Source organism: Rattus norvegicus, chromosome 19 (genome assembly GCF_021556685.1).
Source record: "Rattus norvegicus strain SHRSP/BbbUtx chromosome 19, alternate assembly SHRSP_T2T, whole genome shotgun sequence".
Lineage (NCBI taxonomy): Eukaryota > Metazoa > Chordata > Mammalia > Rodentia > Muridae > Rattus > Rattus norvegicus.
Window position 1 is genome coordinate 16,918,135 of NC_141552.1, and position 15,149 is coordinate 16,933,283.

Consider the following 15,149-nt stretch of genomic DNA (forward strand, 5'->3'; position numbering starts at 1 on the left):
GAGCGTTAGAACCACTTCCACAGAAACAGGACACAGCAGAAGATAGCTTAAGGCCAAGTGAGAAAACATTTTATTCTCCAGGGTGGCATTCCAGCCCCTACGTGAATCTGTCACCAGGCCTTTCTTGACCCTGCCTGGGAGCTGCATCTCTATGTCTTAACAATTCCTTCTTTTTTCTTTTGTTTTAAAAGTAATACTTTCCATAACATAGCTACATGTCCTTGGAGGGGTTTAATCATGTAAAAATAAAGCAACATAATACATAATGTACATAAGATTATGGCAAAACTAGCTCCTCCCAAGCTATGGAAAATCCTTTGAAGCCAAGCCTTGGATCTAATCCTGTCAATTGATCAGCCAAGAATTTCACTTTTTCCATAGGGGTAGTATCTTCTAGCTATTTAACAAAAGATATTCGAACATCATATTTCAAGGCATTAATTACTTTTGTAGCACTTTCATTACCTTCTAAATAGGCTTGAATTAACTTCCAATCATGTTCGGTATCATTATCCATATATTTATTAACATAAAAGTAGTAGGATTTCAATCATATCTTAAATCCTCATATTTTTCAATGGGTAACATCTTTTGACCCAACCATTCTACTGTTTGTTTTGAAACATCTACTTGATGTTGAAGTCTAGTATCAATTTAATTTGCTCTATCCATAACTCATGCGAATCTTTAGGCCAGTCTTCAACAAAATGCTTTGTCTCCATAGATGTTTTTAATGCTATGCTGGAAATGGCTGCCGAAGTAGCAACAGAAATAAGGCTTAAAATAGTAGCTACAATGACTCCAATAATTCCTTTACTTCTCTTCAGCAGATATTAAAAAAAAACAATAATCACATGATTAAGAGGATCTTGAGACCAATGACATCCCAAATTAACAAGCATCCATATATATATTTTTGCTGCATATATTAATAGAATCTTGATTCTTAGTAAACTGAACAGATAAATTAATACATGAATACTAATGACAGTTAGTACAAGCAAATCCATTAGCAAAATTAAATCTACCTATTAAAAAGAAATATGGCATAGGAATACAAGTAGTAACCTTGTCTTTCTTAAATGTTGAAACTTATACTGAGAGGCAGATTGAGTGTCCCAGAAAAGCTTCCATTAGCAAGCACACCTTCTTTTAATGCAGTGACAATCTTCCACAAATGAGCTTGAAACGCAGTAGGATCTTCCACAGAGGCCAGTCGGTTATCACCAATGCCTCCATCTCCACATTCCATCAGCAAGCATCCATTAAGGCGTTCATTCTCCTCTCAGTTCATCCTGGTAACATTTGACAAATCACAAGTGGTAACATTCCATTCTGAACATGTATTAATAATTGGCCATAAGGACACCAATTTATTCATTTATCTTGAATAATTTTTCCAAACATGCCAGGGCAGAATTTCGAAATGCATGGGAGATATTTTAAGCCTACATAAGTAAACCAAGCACAAATAGGATATACTGGCTCGCTAACAAATGTAATGTTATTCCAATTTTGGTTATAGACCAAGCTGTCAATCCTGGAGCCTATAATAATTATTCCTGGTAATCGCCAATTTTGATAACCCATTTGTAGGCCTGGTCTCTGTCCTACACACAAAGGCATCTTTATTCCAGCATAAGGAAAATTATACAAAGCTCCATCATATCTATTCAAAAAGTCAAATTATTCCAAAGAATTGATAAAATGCTTGGGGTGGTGTATAAAACCACACCTGTCTCCTCCCAAGTAGCAGGTTCACATAAAGGTGGACAAGGAATATAAGCCTGATAACTCGCATTGGCTGCAACAGAAGAAACCGTGAGTAAAGCACACATTGCTAAGAATAAGTGCTCAGCAGGAAAGGACTTTTCTGAAGGAGACAACATTTTTTCCTTTCAGGGCTTAATCGCTTCACTTGACCCCACATAGGTAATGGGGTTGTCACTGCACGGATCCTTATCCATTGTCGTTTGTCGACACTAAGAGAAGCCAGGGCCTCAGTAATGGAGGACACCTCCTTCATCTCTGGAGAACATCCATCAGGAGAAAATGTAGCTGGTTTAACTGGATTCCTCTGAGGGTAGGGAGTGGTTCTTATCATTCTGTGCTTGGATCCATCTCCGGGAAAACCAGAAATGTCTCCCATCCTGTAATGAGACAAAACCCTCTCCCCTACATACAGTAAGGTCCCTTCCTGTCATTCAACATCTCAGTCAATTTTTATCCATACTGTCTGTTCCATGCCTTCTGGGGGGAAGTTCAACAAAGTGTCTATCGGCTATTGATATAACTTCACCTTGTGGTAAATTAAGAAAATTAATAACATATAATGCTTGTGCCAATATAGCGCTGGGACTGGTCTGCAAACTCCATTCAGGCTGTGTAAGGCCATCTCTTTTCCTCCTTTTTAATTTTATAATTTGTCATTTCAGGGTAGGGTGAACTCTTTCAACAAAATTTTTCCTTGGGGATTGTATTCTATCCCAGTAATATGTACAATATGATATCGTTGACAAAATTGTTTAAATTGATAAGAAATATATATTGATTCATTATCAGTTTTAATTTTAGAGGACAGTCCCATGACAGCAAAAGTTTCCAATAGATGCTGTATAACATGAGCAGTGCGTGAGCAGTGAGTAACATAACACTCCTGGCAATGGTGTAGCCAATACAAATTTTGAAAAATTATCTATGCTTACATGTATATATGAAAGGCGACCAAACTCAGAAAAATGGGTTCCATCCATCTGCCACGATGTATTAGGTTGCATCCTTCTGGGATTAATTTGAGATGGAATACATTTTATAAGTGAAGGCTGACACATAGGACAATTAGCAATAATTTGTTTGGCTTGAGAATAAGGAATCTTATATTTAATATGTAAATATACTGAATTGGCATGATTATGACTATTTTCTTCTGGGGTAGCAAATTACACTAATTGATCTACCATATGATTGCCAAATGTTAAAGATCCTGGCAATATTTAATGTGATCTAATATGTGTAATGAATATTCTAGAGTTTCATAGTAACAATAGTCCTTTAATATGTGAGCATAACATTTAATATCGGCTTAGATGTAGAAACAACAGCAGTCGCAATATTCTGTACTACTCCTACAACATAAGCTGACTCAGCTATAATATTTTTACATCATGAGTAAAATCCTGCAATACATTAATTACTGCTAATAATTCATTTTGTTGTTCTGACCCAAAAGAAGATTCTTGTCCCCAAAATTTATCTTTGGTCTAATAAGCATCTTGGTCTCAGAGCCATCTGTAAACACAGTAAAGGCTGATGGTAATGGATCCACAGAAATTAGGGTATTTATCAATATTTTTTTGTTTTCTAAAGCAATCCCACAATTTACTATGGGGAGGATGAAATTCAATATTTCCAGTGTAAGAAATCATGGCTAATTGAAAAACCTCAGACATCTGCATTAAATATTCCACTTTATCTTTGCTTAATGGGAAAACAAAAGCAGCACAATCATATCCCCACAGAGTAACAGGTCTTTGTATGCCTTGCTGAATACTTAAAGAAATTTGTCCCTCATAATTTGTTAATGTTTTGTTAAAGTTATATTTAATATATATATGTTAAAGACATTCTAAAGACAACTCATCCTGAGCAAAAGTGCCTGTAGGATATTCAAGATTATTTAAACATGGGGCTGGGGATTTAGCTCAGTGGTAGAGTGCTTACCTAGGAAGCGCAAGGCCCTGGGTTCGGTCCCCAACTCCGAAAAAAAAGAACCAAAAAAAAAAAAGATTACTTAAACATATAATTTAATAACTCTATCTGGATCAATACGTGCCAAATATGCATCTTTCCATTTTCAGAAAAGATATTCTTCCATGCCTTCATATAAGCATAAATATCCCCAGTTTCCTTTATAGGTAATAATGCTCTCCTGTACTCTTAATTAGCATTTTCAAAAGCAAGCATTTTCAGCAGTTGTCCTCCAGCTTCCTGTCCTACCACTGTTCTTTCCGATGTTAATTTTAGTATACATAAAAACTTAATATATGGCTCATAGAAAGCTACTGCCTTTTCAACCAACCACTATCATCCTTTATAATAAGTCGTCTAGGCCACACCTTGAACCGATGCTGGCCTAATTATAGGAAAAGGAAAAGCAGGTGAATTCGTCATCATCATTGTCTGAATCTAATCGTTAACATGCCATCCTCGGGAAATGACATAATAAAAACTGCTTCAGGCAGTGGTGCAGAAGGCCAAACTTTTATTTTCGCTGTCGTCTTAATGAAGCTGTAGCTTCTTGTTCTATATTCCTTATTACCCTGTCTGCATTCATGGCCTTGAACACAGTAAAAATAACAGCCCAAATAGACCAGGATTTGAAATCTTTTTGCCCTGCCTGACAGCCTTTTCCACCTTAGCTTTCACTCTGACCCAGATATCAGAATCCCTGGAACCCTCGTCAGGGAACCATGGGGTGTACTCTCTTGCTGTCTCTAAACACTTTTCTAAACCAGACTGAGAGACATGAATTCCCTGCACCTTTAAAAGATGCTTAAACATAGCGAGATGAAGAGAAGATTTATCTTGTCCCATTTCCTTGTAATAAAATATACTTACCTTATCTGACTGTCCTGACTTACCTTCAGGGACCCTGTTCGGGCGCCAAAAGTCAGTGTTTACTCTGTTGGGAGCCCTGGGTACGTTCCCATACCACCAGGACACAGGGGGTGCAGAGCAAAGGCAGAAGCATCTGCATGCAGTTGCAAGCATTATTAATCCTTATATAGACATGAATATGCATTACTTCAATTCTCGTTTTGGCAAGATACCATAAGATCGTTATTCCCACGAAACCAGGAACAACTGAGGCAAGACTAAACAAAGAAATATGACTAAACAAAGGTTTCTTCTCAAAATATTCATAAAACAAATCATCCCTATTCTTATTATCAAAATATACTCACCAAACTGAAGAGAGCATGAGAGCCGCATCCACAGAAACAGGACATAGCAGAACACAGTTTAAGGCCAAGTGAGAGAAACATTTCCTTCTCAAGGGTGGCATTCCAGCCCCTACTTGCACCTGTCACTCGTCCTTACTTGGTCCTGCCTTGGAGCTGCATATCTCTATGTCTTAACATAACGCCTCCCAGAGAAGACTAGAAATATCCACAGCAGTTCTATAGCAACCAGTCACGGAGACATGGCCTCACGGCTCAGGATACAGATGTATGCTCTAGTTCACCTCTTCACTGTGAAGGACGTCTTTCAGCTTATATTAACTGTCAGCGGCTACTCTGTTATTTATTTTTAAATAGGTTAGAGACCATTTTACTCCACACACAGCACAGGCAGGCTTTAAACTTGGAATAACATCCAGGATGACCAGAGCATGCTCCTGTGCTCCACCACCCAGGCCATCACAAGATAGCATCGCTCTTCCTTGAACACAGGCACTGCAGTCCAGGCCATTGGTTGAAGACTGAGTAACTCATAGGCAGGTAGACTCCATCTCTCCAGAGGAGCACTGCACTCAAATGACACCTCAGTGATGAAAACTATCTGTCCCCAAAGGCATGCACCTCTGCCCATCCCCAGTTCCTCGTGTCAGTAACTCAACCCTTTCATGAACTAGATGGCAATACTTGAGGCAGGATCATCAGTAGTTTACTGGCCAGTCTGGGCTCTATGGGACGCTCTCCCTGAAATCAGTGCCAGCAAGAAATTCAGCATGAAAGCTCTTTGTAAAGAAGCTCAATGACCCGGAGCAGAGCCTGGGACCCTGCACGGTAGGATAAAGTGACTCCCATGGCTTTTCCTCCACCTTCAACACTCATACTTTGGAATGCACACCCCTACAAGGAGATCAATATACATGGAATAAAAAATTAAACAGAAACATTAATGAAGACAATGCAGAAACTTTTTAAAGGATCCTGGGAGCCCTCACTTTGTACTGCCCTTTCTTATGTCCTGGGACCAGCACCTGCACCAGAGGCTGGAGGCTTCCTGCAAAAGAGAGAGAGGAGAGATGCACTGTTCATTCAGCTGGAGAGCTGTGCAAGGACCAGAGCCACCTGTCTTTTTCTGACAGTGGGAGCTGGGCCCAGTGTGGGCTGCTCCTACTATTGGCACCACAAGAAGAGGACCACCTTCCTCGAACCTTCCTGGAAGTCAGAGCACGGGCTATGGACTTCCCTCAATCCTCAGATGACACAATTTCAGCGATGGCTCAGAACCTCTTAGGACAGAGAGGGACCAGAACTTCCCCCCAAAGTAAGATCCCTGTCTTATCTGACAGGTATGAGGGCTTAGGGATGGGACAGAGGATTTGACAAGGTTACATGTAGCACAGGGGCTAGGTTAATAAGGCAATCAAAGAGGAAAGAGACCTGGAACATTCCTCATCTGTTCTTTTTGCTCTATTCATAGGGATGAGGAGGCAGTATGGGGTAGAGGACTATGACACAGCACAGCCTTCTCTGCTCATGGTGAGCTTTCTAGGCTGCCTGGTCACTCTGACCAGCAACTTTTCAACTGTGCCACTCTACTACCAAGGCTGCACAGCTGGTGACCATGTAGCAATAGGACTGTACTGACTTAGTGACAGCTAGAATCTCACAATGATCATGTGTCACAGAAGAGGTTTTTTTTTTTTTAAGAAAAGGATTTAACAAAATATTTATTTTGTCCATACTAGTACACTGTCTCTGTTTTCAGACACAACAGTAGAGGGTAGAAGATGAGATTAGAAATGGTTATAAGACACAGTGTGGTTGCTGGGAATTGAACTCAGATCCTCTGGAAGAGCAGTCAGTGGTCTTAACCACTGAGCCTTCCCTCCAGCCCCAGTATATTGTATTTTCAATATTGTTTGTTTTTATTTCCTTTCTCACCTATGTCTGTATAGCGTTTCTGTGAGTACAGGTACTCATGTGCTTGTGTAAAAGTCAGGGACAACCTGAGCACAGGTCCTCACCTTCTACCTCTCGTCCATGGCTGTGTATGCTAGGCTAGCCCTTCCCCCTAACCCTAGAGACTGTCCACTTTAGGCTCCTGTCTCCCTGTGGGAAGGGCTGGATGACAGACTCTACTGCATCCAGGTTTATGTGGCTTCTAGGGACCTAAACTGTTGTTAGCTTGTTCAGATGAAAATAAACACCATTTCACAGCCCTGGCTGGGCCAGGCAGCGCACAGGTCTTTGCTGCTCTTGCAGAAGACTTGAGTTCAGTCTCCAGCACCAGGGTCAGGTGGCTCACAACCACCTGAGGCTCCAGGTCCAGGGACTTTCAACCTCTTCTGGATAAACCTACATGGCAAAAGCAGGGCTGGGAGCTGGAGGCTTCTGGTGTTGGCTTCTCCCTGCAGTAGGGGGCAAATCATGGGCATATGATATAACATGTAACCCTGTAATTCTACAAAGTGCAGAAGCTCCTGATGTCCCTCATGGTGCCCCAGAGCCTGCCCATCACACATGGAGGCTTCAGTAACATGGCCTTGTCCTGACCTGTGTGCACTGTGCATCCTCACTCTCTACCCCCTGCTTTTCGTGGTTGGAAGTCTCAGGTGTAGGAGGCGCCTACCATAGGCCTCTTCCCTTAGCATTTCAGCATTTTACATTTTATGTAGTTTGTGGTGTTCCTGTACCATGATATGCACATGGAGAGCAGAGGACACAATGTGGACTCAGTTCTCTAGTTTCACCAGATGATTAAACTGAGGCCATGAGGCCGGGTGGCAGAGCCTTTACCTGCTGATCTGTACCCACTTGACCTTCACCAAGCATCCTTTGCTGTACACAGTTACATCAGCCTGTGACCCTCATCCTCCAGACTCTTATGAAGCAAACCCCATAGGTGTGGAGCTCTCATGTTAGCCAGGCCTAAAGGGGAAGGCAGAAAGCCCTTCAGGAACTCTAGAAAAATGTCTATACTGGGCCTAAACTCGTGCTGCCATGTAGGGCTACATTTTTCCTTTAAAACAGGAGGATTTGTGGTGGTGGTGGTGGCACAGGCCTTTGATCCTAACACTTGGGAGGCAGAGGCAGACAGATCTCTGTGAATTCTAGGCCAGCTTCCTCTACAGAGCTAGTTCCAGGTCAGCTACACAAAAGAAACCCTGTCTCCAAGAGTAAAACAAAGAAAGATTAAGAAAGAAAGAAAGAAAGAAAGAAAGAAAGAAAGAAAGAAAGAAAGAAAGAAAGAAAGAGAAAGAAAGGAATGATTTATATTTTGCATACAATGAGATGTCTGCATGTCTATGCCTGAACCATCATGGTAACTATAACTCTTGTCACATCTGCATTAATTCAAATACTGAGGGCTAAATGGTTAAATCTTAATGACAATACAATTGGGGGTGATGCTGAAGAGATGGATGGTTTAGTGGCTAAGAGCAGAAGACCAGGGTTCAGTTCCCAGTGCCCACATGGTGGCTCCTAATAGCCTGTAATTGCAGTTCAATGGAATCGTTCTGGACTTCATGGGCACCAGACATACCACATGGTGCAAAAGAATTTATTAGGTGAAACACTCAGGCCCATAAAAATAAGTAAATAAAATATATGGTTAACAGACACTGTGATTCTGGAAGTTCTTAGTGGCTTTGGTTATCATTTCTCTCTCCTGGAGACCTGTCTTCCTCATGCTCAGCCTCCCTGGCTTCTAGGACTTTTCCTAGCTCTGTGGAGCATGAAGTACTCAACACCATAAGCCAAGCATTGCAAAGCCATCTGCACCTTCACTGCTACACCTTCTCCATGGCTGTGTCTAAAGGGAGAGACTTGGAATCCCACAGATGCATGGCCAAACCTGTTGGGCTATGTGAGCCCAGCCACCCAATAGTCAGATCTACTCCTGTCCTTGGCTATGGCATGAGCCTCTTAAGACAAATTAATCTGAAGATCTCAACAGCTATGCTGTTAGACCTCTCATTGCTCTGCCCGACCTACAAGCTCCTTTACTGGCTCAATTTCACACCCGAACTCCTCTCCTGCCTCAGCCACCATCAGCTCTTCTACTCCTCTCCACCTGTGCTCTGAAGAATCCACACTAAGGTGGACGTTAACCTCTCCATGGACCTCCAGACGTATGCTTGTGATTACTCTTCATTGGCTGTTTTGTATGGGTAGGCGGGTTCTTCTAGTCTCATGCAGAACACTGCTCACACATTTTGGATCTTACAACACCCTCTTGATTGAGAATCCTGACTAATGAATGACTGAGCCTTCCATGCCTGAAGTCACCCTCTGTCTCCCAGTCCAAGATGAGAATCCCCACCCTAACCCCATAGTGTCCAGTTTCATCTCAGAAGCTAGGCTCTGCACTACCCAATATCATTTGGATCTCAGCCTCTAATTCTCTGTTAAATCGTTCCTCTCTTCTTTAAAACAAATTCATTTTGTTGTTTATTTTTTGAGACAGGGTTTCTCTGTTTGGCCCTGGCTATTCTGACATGCTCTCTGTAGATCAGACTTGTCAGGAAGCCAGATATCTGCCTGCCTCGGCCTCTTAAGCACTGGGATTACTGGATTGTGCCAGCATGTTTAATTAAAAATTAATTAGTGGCAGTGCATGTTGGCACATGCCTTTAATTCCATCCGTTGGGAGGTAGAGGCATTGTGAGTTCCAGGACAGCCAGGGCTATAAATTAACACCTTGTCTCAAAGAAAACAAGCCAAAAATGAAACAAAAATGTTGCAATATGGTCTTAGGTATGTAACTGAGTCTGTTCTTGAACTCTGAATCCTCCCACTTTCACTCAGGTGCTAATCAGCAGGCTTCTGTCTTGACTTTCACTGTGCACTCAGGGCTGCCAGGACTGTTACCTCTCCCAGTGTAACTCCTGACTCTCTCATCAGCATCATCACAAAACTCCTGCTAAGAATTAAGGAAACCTGAATTCTAAAGAACAGTCGGAGCTCCAGTATTTCCAAAGCTCACTCTAACACAGATGTATCCTATGCTGAAGTAAAATGGTGACAGCTGAAGGTCTTAATTCCAGGACTTGGGACAGAGGGGTTGGAGGATCTTGAATTCAGGGTTGCTTTTACGTTTCAGTGTTGGTTAAAGCAGGTTTGTGCTGCTACAAGATACCCTGTCTAAAACTATACCAAACACACCTAAAATGAGACAGAGGAGTTTGAGTGGGCACAGATGGGAAAGCTGGGCACTTTGTGGCTAAGCCACCTGCTGCCAGCACCAAAGTCCATGCACAACCCTGATTCTGAGTTGCGTCTGGGACCCTGCTCAGGAGAATGCAGCAAAGTAGCTCAGATCCAGGGCTTTTGGTCTAAAAGGAATTCAGGCAGTCACACTTTGGATGCCAGTTCTCCAGCTCAACTGCCTGTCAGCCCAGGATCTGGTCTTAGTCATGGCTTGACACCCCTAAATTCCTCCCAGCTGTGCTCTGAACTCACCCTGTGCCCCGTTCTGATGAATCTGCCATTCTCCATGGGAGCAGCCTCAAAAGTCCCTCACATCTGAAGCACCACTCTGAGTGCACTAAATACTGCAGGGGAGGGGCGTGGCCAGCAGAGCACCCACCCCTTTCAGCTGTAGAACATTTAGCTCTAGAGTGAGCACTGCTGTGCATTGTGGAACTTAAGCAGTATCCCAGCCTTGGCCTGGGAAGAGCCGTTGACACCATCACTTTCTGAGGTGACATTGTCTCCTGAGGATAGAGTCAGGTCAGGAGCAGCAACTGATGTTCACGAGAGACAAACTTTCTTCACCACCTGCCCATGCTGGCCCTAGGATCTGGGCTTTTTGGGTGACATGAGTGCTGAGCCCCCCAGGTAGACGGGTTTTCAGAGGTCAGGTGGTTATTGTCACCAAAGGTATCCACAAGTATAAGTCATACTGTTCTAATTCCCATATTAGATCCCTTCTCACGGGTCACAGAGGCCATGCTGGGTCCTAAATGTGACCCAGGTTCCTGCACACTTTTGAGGAGACTGGTCAGGGCGCAGGCTTCAGGACATTTTGTTTGAATTATTTTGGGGGATTTTATTTTTACTGTTGGGGACAAACCTAGGGCTGTCATGTGGTGGGAAAAGGCTTTGCCACAGCTGTAGATCATCCCTAATTATAAACTCCTAAATTCTCCCAATCCTGGAACTTTCTAGGTCCCTCACATGATGCAACCTTTGGGGGATTCCTCACATAGAATCATGGGGTGGATTGCATCCCAAAGAGAGACAGTGGGAAATGTTCCCCAGTGTCTCCCTCTGCCTGTGGTGATGAGAGTGGTGACCAGTGGATAGCAGGGCCCATGTGAAACCCTTTTGGTTTCCACTTGAGTGGAATCTTCACCATGCCTTTTTTTTTTTTTCTTAAAACACAGGTTGGCCTGGAACTGACAGTCTTCCATCATTCTGACTCAGTTTCCCATGACTGGGATCACAGGCTTAAATTACTATGCCCATCTTTCTTTTGTTGTATTTATAAATCTTCTAAAAGCCAGAAGGATCTAGAATTTAAAATTTTGCAGTCCAAGGCATTTCCAACAGGGGATTCTTGACCTAGGAGTGTCCAGACCAGTGTTTATTGTGTGGCTACTTCATTCCCATAACAGCTTATGTTTGACAAAGAGTTCCAAGGTGTGATGTCACTGGGCATCAGGCGGTGTCCCAAATAGCAGCACTGACTCAGGTTGTAATTTAGGCTGGAGAACCTTACTAGGACCCTGGTAATCCTAGCACCCTGGGGCCTCACATGTCCTTAGTCTGATCTAGTGATGAATCTACTGCTCTTGAGGGTGGATTGGAATTCTAGTCACTGTGAGGCAGGAGCATTAGTATCCTACAGCCACTCTGGGCTCCATAGGAAGACCCTGTTTCAATAGTAAAAGGGGTCACCTGGGAGTTCTTACTGTCTTCCCTGAGGCCTTCCTGCTGGAGTTAGAATAGCTGTCTCACCAAGTTGAAGTAGAGGGCAGAATGTTGGTGCCTTCTATAATGAGGACTAGTGACAGATAGTCTATGGAAATTCTAGAAAGATCTACAGGTATGTATGTCCTGTATATGGGAATTGCTGGCTTCCCTGTGTCCTTTCCCTTTAATTTGCAGTCCATGGGGCACCTGGGAATGTCCCAAAACCAGGCTGCACACAGGGCTTGTCCCATGATTCTCACTTGCACCCAGTGCCTGCCTGATTGTCATAAGTCTGACAGAACCACTGTATGCTCTCCTGACACCTGCAGAGAGCAGTATATGGGACCCTACAATCCCCACACTGCCCATCAGGGTCTAAATGTCCCTATATGGCACTGAGATGGTCTAAGCTGCTTCCCGCCTATATGCTGCATCAGAATCTGACCATTCCTAATTTCCTCCTCTCACACCCACACTAGAAGCCCTGTACCCACACTAGCCCCAGCTGGCCTGTTGCCTACTGACATCTCATGGACTCTGCTCCAATCCCCTGCCCTGCCCTGCCCTGCCCTGCCCTGCTGTGCCCTGCCCCAAACCCCTGCCCTGCCCCAATGCCCTGCCCTGCCCTGCCCTGCCCTGCCCTGCCCTGCCCCACCCTGCCCCGCCCCAAAGCCCTGCCCTGCCCCGCCCCAATGCCCTGCCCTGCCCTACCCAGCCCAGCCCTGCCCAGCCCTGCCCTGCCCTCACTCAGCTGAAATTGTGGACATCTCAAGACAGTCACTGGACAATGGCTGACACACTTGTCTGAAGACTGGAAATGTTTCTCGATCTTGGAGAGGAAAGAAGGACCCTCCAACTACACTGTCCTCTAAGGAAGGTTATTCAGGTGAGGGATGACAGGGACTGTTTTGTCTCACGTCACACATGTCAGTAGAAAATATCCTAGGTATTGGATGGCGCTGTTAGCATTAACAGAACAAAGCACATAGTGTTGGGAAGATTAATAAATTATGAGTAGGATTAGAAAACCCCAAGCCTCTTCCAGGTTCTAGGAGAGAAAAAAAAATACCACGGAATACAGCTTTAATGTGATAGTTTGGTTAAATCTAGTTACTAGTTTCTATTGGGATACCTATTGTCAGTGCCTGCGCCGACAGTGTGTGAATATCGGATGTAGGTTTGTGGGGTTGAAAGAAAACAGGTACACGGGTCACCCCTTTTTAGCGAGTGCCACCAAGGCTTTACTGAGATCTCCTTATATACCAGAGGCAAAGCCCTGGAAAAACAACAAGGCAGGTGAAAATCCCCAACCAGGAAAATAGGACAAGTCTGTGTGGTGAAAGTTCCAGCCCAATCAGGGGCATAAACAGCTTCTTAAAAACAAGAAGCAGGAAAGCTCAGTGGGGAGGAAGGGTGCCATGGAAAATACCCAAATCAGGGGCTAAGAGCAGCTGTCAAAGGTGTAAACAATTTCGTGCTATAACAGGCTGAAAGGCTCAGCGAGGGGGCAGGGAAACACCAAGGTAGGGCCCAACAGGAGCCTTCACTGGTGGCTCTAATGTTTCACTTTCCTCTGCCAACTGGCCTCCACACTGTTTCTAGCACCATAATGATTTCAAGTCTTCCTCCTAAGGAATTTTGTGGCAACCTTTGAATGCTAAGCACAAGGCTTCATGGGTGTTCCCCTAACACACACCCATGTTGCAACCTTCCATGCAGGCTATTTCTTGATGTGATTTCAAGCACCTGTACATAATAAGACAGGAGAACATTTTGACTGCATATTCAAACTGGTATTATTTCTCAGGAATTTTTAATGGCTAATATTGGTGAAGGAGGATAATTTGAGTTAGGATGAGACATTTTTGGGCAGGATTTGGAAGGAAACATTCATTTAGATGCATAGGAATTATTAAGGTTTTTATAATCAAGCCTTGAGGAAAATTTAACTTTGGAAGCAGGAGGTGCTCAGTGGCACTGCCCCGGGAAAGTCTCCTGGAAAGGACACCTCAGCTCATGCTCAGTACAGGGAGAACATTAGCAGGGAGTTAAAGTCTGTTCCCCATGACATCAGCTGTCCCTTCTTGGACATTCTATTGTCTCCTAGAGAGTCCTCTGCTATGTCACCAATGTTGTAGTGACAACCAGTGCCCTAGTTTGTCTCAGTCCGAGTCTGGCAGATACATCCTAAGACATGTTTTCCAGTCTTAGAAGTGTTTTGGGAGGGGGGATGTGGATTGTGGAGAGACTAGGGTGAAGGAGTCTGACCTTTCGTCTCAAAGAAATGATGGACCAAGATAGTGGTTCTGGGGAATGTGGAGTAAGTTCTGGGCAGTGTCTTTTGAGCTTTCTGTGGAGGCGGGGGGCGGGGGAGGGATGGTGGGGGTCCTGCAAGCTTAAGCTGACCTTTCTAGCAATTGGCCACAACAACTGGAGCATCTGCAAAGGAATTGAATTTCCATGAATATCACAATTCCTGAAGGTCAATGATTTCAGAACATTAATTTTCCCATCCCCAAAGAAAGGATATGGTAAGGCCAATGCTACTATTCTGTGAACTTCTGGCCTTTACTTTTAAAGTTGATTTGTGGCTTGTTTTTTGTTTGTTTATTTATTTATTTAGTGGGTAATATTATTTATTGCCAAATTCAAACATCTGGGTTACATCCTGGGACCCACATGACAGAAGGAGAGAAATGGCTCCTGAAAGTTGTTTGGTCATGTGGTGCAACAGACACACACACACACACACACACACACACACACACACACTCATACTCATACTCACAGTCATACACACACAAACTTTAAAGCAAAAGTAATTTTTCTTAGAGTCTGATATAATTGGTTCTAATAAAAAGAGAGCCTTGGGTGTAGTTACTATATAATTAAATAGTACTCATGCTCTCAGGCAAAGAGTTTAAAGTTTATAGGTACCTAATAAACTAGCATTGGGACATATAAAGAACATTTAAATGTTCAGCAGAAATACAAAGAATAGCTCATTTAATTTGTTAAAAGTGAAAGCATACATAATTGTGAAGGTTTTTATACTAGTTTTATTATACATGTAACTATGAAACGGAAAGCATACATATTTGATCAATTAAATGAGGAAGAGTGATTTAATGAACAGAAAAATGGATGGTACTTCAAAACTTCCATGATTACATATTATCTATTTAATTCCCTCCACAATAGCAAGAAACGGACATTATTATTTATGCGACATTACAGATACTTAAACCGAGAAAATAATTGTTTGGCCTGATTTTC